Source organism: Bos grunniens, chromosome 3, assembly GCF_055505025.1.
Source record: "Bos grunniens cultivar Pamir isolate PY7600 chromosome 3, Bosgru_T2T1.0, whole genome shotgun sequence".
In the NCBI taxonomy this organism is placed as follows: Eukaryota; Metazoa; Chordata; class Mammalia; order Artiodactyla; family Bovidae; genus Bos; species Bos grunniens.
Window position 1 is genome coordinate 7,650,108 of NC_141167.1, and position 6,561 is coordinate 7,656,668.

Genomic DNA, 6,561 nt, shown 5'->3' on the forward strand with positions numbered 1-6,561 from the left:
CTCCAAATGATGTATGGAGACTTCATGTGGTTCAGACACGTTTTCCTCAATCCTTAGAAATAAACGTGCAAATGAGTTTCAAATGGGTCATCTAAACAATAGCATGAGGGTAGGGTCTTGGCAATCTTGGAGTTTGTTTAGCCCACTACCCTCATGATTCAGAATGTGTCACCAAGGTTAAGTGACGCAAGCATTTCTAAGGTAAAAATAATTATTGCTGTTGTTTAGTCACTACGTCATGTCTGACTCTTGCGACCCCATGACCGTAGCCTGCCAGGCTCCTCTGTCCATGGGATTCTCCAGGCAAGAATACTGGAGTGGGTTGCCAGTTCCTTCTCCAAGGGATCTTCCCGACCCAGGGATCAAACCTGAGTCTCCTGCATTGGCAGGTGGGTTCTTTATCACTGTACCACCAGGGAAGCAACCAAAAAATAATAATAATTATATGCTAGCAAAATGCAAGTTGAATCCCAGATCCTTTGAGTCTAGATGAATACAGTTTTCAGTTATTTTTTTTCTACGCTGATCTCCTCAAGGCAGAGATGCCCATAGACTTTTTGTGCTAACATTACTTCCGGCCTCTGTTATTTTGATGTTTTTAAGCATTCAGGACGGAGCAGGAACCTGACCCAAGGCACATTTGTTCTGGGTGCTTAAGGATGACTTGCTATGTTTCAGGGTTTGCTTTTAGAGTTGAGACCAATAAAAGACAAGGCACAAAGAAACACATTTTGATATATATCTGGTGGCAAAACTGAGGGATGTGTACTAATTGTGACTAAAATATATCAGATGGGTGACCCAGGGAGGTAAGTACTAGCTGGTGCCTTGTTTACAGAAGGTTGTGTTTCAAGCTCACAGGGACAACATTTGTGAGCATTGTTATATAAGTAAGTCACAGGGTTACTGAAAGTTTTGTACCAACTAGCATAAAATAATATTTGCAGAAATTACAGGCCTTGAGTGACAGGCTTCCTGCAAAACAGGCTTATGCAGACTGAAAGATGTATGCAGTCCAACCCCCAGAAGTCCCACCCCACCCCCCACAGTCCCATCCCTAGGAAACCCTCCTACAGGAATGATCACACACTCAAAATGAATGTTCACGTGCATGTAATGCTTTTTATTTAGTTAGCTCAATTTTCAAATATTAAATATTTTACAACAGAGAATTGATTGGCTTCCTTATACTACAGAATAGTGTGCTGTCATTAAAAACAATTATCACAAGATCTAATAGCATGGGAAAATGTTTATAATATAATTAGTGTCAGTTTTCTCAGGCTGTCGTGACAAATTACCCCAAGTGGGCGGCTTAAAACCACAGACATTTATCCTTGCACACTCGTGGAGGCTGGAAAGAAGGAGGTCATCCAATCTGTTGGCAGGGCCGGCTCCCACCCAAGGCTCTAAGGGAGAACCACTCCCAGCAGCTGGAGGTTCAACACATTTGCTGGCTTGGGACTATATGGCTCCAGTCTCAGCCTTGTCTCCACATCACCTGCACCTCTGTTTCACCTCATCCTTCTTATAAGGCCACCTGTCACCAGGATTAGTTGTTGTTTAGTCACTAAGTCATATTCAACTCTTTGCAACCCCATGGACTGCAGCACCCCGGGCTTCCCTGTCCTCCACTATCTCCCAGAGCTTGCTCAAATTCATGTCCATTGAGTCAGTGATGCTATCTAACCATCTCATCCTCTGCTGCCCCCTTCCCCTCCTTCCCTCAATCTTTCCCTGCATCAGGGTCCCTTCTCCAGTAAGTCAGCTCTTCCCATCAGATGGGCAAAGTATTGGAGCTTCAGCTTCAGCATCAGTCCTTCCAATGAATATTCAGGGTTGATTTCCTTTAGGATGGACTGGTTTGATCTCCTTGTAATACACCAGGTTTAGGGCCCATCCTCAATTTATGGCAATCTCATTTTGAGAAACTTACATGAATAATGCCAGCAAAGATATTTTTCCCAAATAAGATTATATTCATGGGTTCTGGGAGGACATGTCTTTTGCGGGGTGGATGGGAGCATAATTCAACCTATTACAATTAGAAAAGCAGTATATAAACTTTATATCCCTTCCCCTGTGGCTCAGGGGTAAAGAATCCATCTGCTAATGCAGAAGATGCAGGTTTGATCCCTGGGTCTGGAAGGTCCCCTGGAGAAGGAAATGGCAATCCATACCAGTATTCTTGTCTGGGAAATCCCATGGACAGAGTGGGCTACAGTCCATCAGGTTGCAGAGTTGAACACGACTGAACAACTAAACAACAACAACAACTACAAACTTTATACAGTCCCCCCTGAACAACATAAAAATATTTATATACATACATACGTATTGTGTGTATATAGATATACACACACCTGTAATAGGATGTTAGAAGGGAACTGGGGGACCAAATGACCACGAAAAACCCCCAAACTGCCCCCAGATGCACAACTTCAAAGGGATTGAAGGAACCTGTGGCCCAACACCTGGGCCTTTTAGCAAGGAGGGGTTTTTTAAGCATCAGAGAGAGGCCTTGTGGAGGAGACTGGGGAGAGGTCTCTTTGGAGAGAAGGGTGGCCTTGCTATGGGCACCCACCCTTGGGTCAGGGGAGAGAGGATGCTAATTCTCAGCCCAGAGCCCAGGGAGAGAGTCAAGCTGAGGCCCGAAGTGAAGAGAAGGAACCAGACTTTGGACTGGGTCCTATTGCCCCCAGGAGGTGAAGAGAGCAGAAGAGCTGACCCAAGGCTTTGGGGGCAGGGTCAAGGGAGGGCTGCCCTGGGGGTCATTCCGCCCTGCAGGGTTGACAGGGCAAACAATGTGTGGGTGTTTCCCGGGACCGATATAGACTAAGGGGGGAGGCCGGGGCTGCCACAGCACAGCTCCGCACTTGGGTGGCCTCACACAGCCGCGGTTTACTCGCTCACAGTCTGGAAGCGTCTCAGGGCGGCTCCCTGTGCAGGCTCTAAGGGGGCTCTGTCCATCCTCCCTCCTGCCTCCTGGACTCCAGCGATCCTGGGAGATCCTGGGAGATCCTTGTGGAGAGATCACTGCAATCTCTGGTGCATCATCACGTGGACGTCTCCCCTCTGTCTCTGGACACCAGTCACTGGACTAGGACTGTTACCGAGTAACAGCTCAGTCTGCTCGCTGCAAGATAAGTCAATGAATCCAAGACAAATGTGCTGGGATCAGGAAGGGACTTTATTCCGGAGCCGACTACCGAGAAGATGGCAGGCTAGCGCCTCAAAATAACCCTCTTTAAGGGGCCTCGTTGCCAGGTTCTTTTATGGATTAGAGATGGGGGAGGTGAGGAAACAAAGTAAAAAGTCTATTCAATTCTTCTAAATGTCTCCTAGAGAATGGCAGGCCTCAGGCAAGGGATGTGTTAGTTTCACTTCCTTCACGGGTGGGCTCAGGTTATCTCCCTGAGGCATGCCATTATGTATGTTTATAATAACAAAAAAGAGTTAAAGTCACAGAAGCTCAGTTCAGTTCAGTCTCTCAGTTGTGTCCAACTCTTGCTACCCCATGGACCACAACACCCCAGGCCTCCCTGTCCATCACCAACTCCCAGAGTCTACTCAAACTCATCTCCATTGAGTCGGTGATGCCATCCAACCATTCCATCCTCTGTCGCCCCCTTCTCCTCCTGCCTTTAATCTTTCCCAGAATCAGGGTCTTTTCAAATGAGTCAGCTCTTTGCATTAGGTGGCCCAAGGACTGGAGCTTCAGCTTCAACATCAGTCCTTCCAATGAACACCCAGGACTGATCTCCTTTAGAATGGACTGGTTGGATCTCCTTGCAGTCCAAGGGACTCTCAAGAGTCCTCCAACACCACAGTTCAAAAGCATCAGTTCTTCGGTGCTCAGCTTTCTTTATATATATATATATATATATATATATATATATATATATACAGAAGCTGATCCATCATAAATTCAAAATTAACCCTTCCTGGTTACAAGAGACTAACCTAACCCTGAACATTCATAGGAAGGACTGATGCAGAAGCTGAAGCTCCAATACTTTGGCCACCTGATGCGAAGAGCCAACTCATTGGAAAAGACCCTGATGCTGGGAAAGATTGAAGGCAGGAGGAGACAGGGGCAACAGAGAATGAGATGGTTAGATACCATAACAGACACAATGAACATGAGTTTGAGCTAACTCTCAGAGACAGCGAAGGACAGGGAAGCCTGGCATGTTGCAGTTGGTTGTTTCACAAAGAGTTGGACACGACTTAGCGACTGAACAACAACACATCCAGCATGACTTCATCTTAACTGTTTACATCTGCAAAGACCTCATGTCAGAGTAGAATCCATTCTGAGGCTCTGGGTGGACATGTATTTTCAGGGGACACGATTTCAACCCAGCACAGCTGGCCCAGGGCTCATTTGGCTCCTTCTCTAAGTCTGTGAGTCCTTTTCTGTTTTGTAAGTTCGTTTGCATCATTTCTTTTAGATTCCCTATATGAGGGATGTCATACAGTGTTTCTCCTTCTCTGTCTGACTTACTTCACTCAGTATGACAGTCTCTAGATCCGTCTATATTGCTGCAAGTGGCATTATTTCATTCTTGTTTTATTTTTTAACGTGATGCTTCTTTTAACAAAGCTATGCACTTTCTTGAAAATGTGGATTCTGCTACCACAAAAGCTGTTTTAAAGCAGAGTGTGCGTAGATTGGAATGGGAGGCAGGAACCACACCATCTGAGCCACCAGTGTTGAACTGGGTGACGTCCCAGCAGGTCCTGGCCCAGCAGGAGACGAAGGAGAGAGAAGGAGAGAGAACGAGAACCCTCATGGCACAGCAGAGCAGAGAAAATAGGAAGGAAAGGGGACAGCAGGCCGCCTGCAGCAGCTGCCGGCCATGCACAGCCCTGCCTTTGAAGAAGCAGCAACAGCCCCTGAGCTTCTGTCCACAGGACAACACACGTTTCCCAATTTAACTGTGACCTAGTTACGGGGCCCGGGCAACAACACCAAGCCAGTCCCAGCTGGTGGCCCGCAGAGCTGTGCTGAGCAAATTCTGCCACCTAGTGCTTTGGGGAGCCTAGAGAGATGGCTTGATTTTCTTTCCTTTCTCCTCTGCTTTATTCAGGCTTCTCTTATGGCTCAACTGGTAAAGAATCCGCCCCCAGTGTGGGAGGCCTGGGCTTGATCCCGGGGTTGGGAAGGTCCCCTGGAGAAGGGAAAGGCTACCCACTCCAGTATTCTGGCCTGGAGAATTCCACGGACTGTTATAGTCCATGGGGCTGCAAAGAGGCAGACATGACTGAGCAACTACTTTATTCACCAAACTGTGTGTGTGTGTGTGTGTGTGTGTGTGTGTGTGTGCGTGCACGCGCGTGCTCAGTCATGTCCAACTCTTTGCAAGCCCGTGGACTGTAGCCCACAAGGCTCCTCTGTCCATGGGATTTCCCAGGCAAGAATACTGAAGTGGGTTGCCATTTTATTTTTCAGGGGATCTTCCAGACCCAGGAGTCAAACCTGTGTACCTGAGATTGCCAAGAATACTCCATAATTCTTGCCTAAAAAATTCTGTGGACAGAGGAGCCTGGAGGGCTACAGTCCATGGGGTTGCAAAGAGTCGGACACGACTGAGCAACTGATCTCACACACACAGATGTGATTTAATTAAGATCTCGAGATAGGGGTATCCTGAAATATCTATTTCACAATGTGTGTGGAAGTGGCACAATGATGTTTGACTGACGGGTTGGTCTTGTACCGGGTTCCCGCAGAGGTCAGAGCTGGGAGGGAGGCTAGTGGTGGCCACACCCCTCCACCCGCGGTTGAGGACAGGGCCATGCCAAAGCAAAGCCACGAGGTCACTTTGTTCTCAGGAACAGACTTGGCGAGCGAGCGGAACACACGGGTCCCACACTCAGCCCCCATCTTTCATGAAGTCCCCATTGCTGCCAAGAGCTAGTGAGCTCTCTTGCCTGCTGAGCAAAGTGAGCTTTCTGCCAACACAGGAATCACCAAGAAAGAACCCAAGGGACTGAGGTCTTTGTCCCACAAGCTGCTTACTTAGAAAGAGGCCCCAGTTTGGTGCCTTTCCTGGAGCCAGGCTTCTTTGCAACCAGCGTGCTGTAGTTTTAAACCAACACTACACCGGAAATGTCCAGTCCTTGCCTAGCAGTAGTCTCGGACCCTGAGGCAGGAGTATGTCAGGTCGTGTCTCCGGCACCAGAAACGCTCTGATTTGTGCTGTCAGCGTGCACGTGGGAATGGTTCAGCCCTCCCCCTGCTTGAGCACAGCCACACGCGCGAGCTCAGCCCAGGTGGCCTCCAAGTGTCACCTTCCTTTGGGGCTCAGCAAGCCCATGGGAAGAGACACACACTGAGTGAACCATCCTCATGACATTAGCTTCTCCTCTAAACACATGGTGATAGATAGTGTTAGCTGCTCAGTCATGTCCCACCCTTTGTGACCCCATGAACTGTAGCTCACCAGGCTCATTTGCCCTTGGGATTCTCCAGGCAGGCAAGAATACTAGAGTGGTTTGCCATTCCCTTCTCCAGGGGGTCTTCCCAACCCAAGGATCAAACCCAGTTCTCTCACA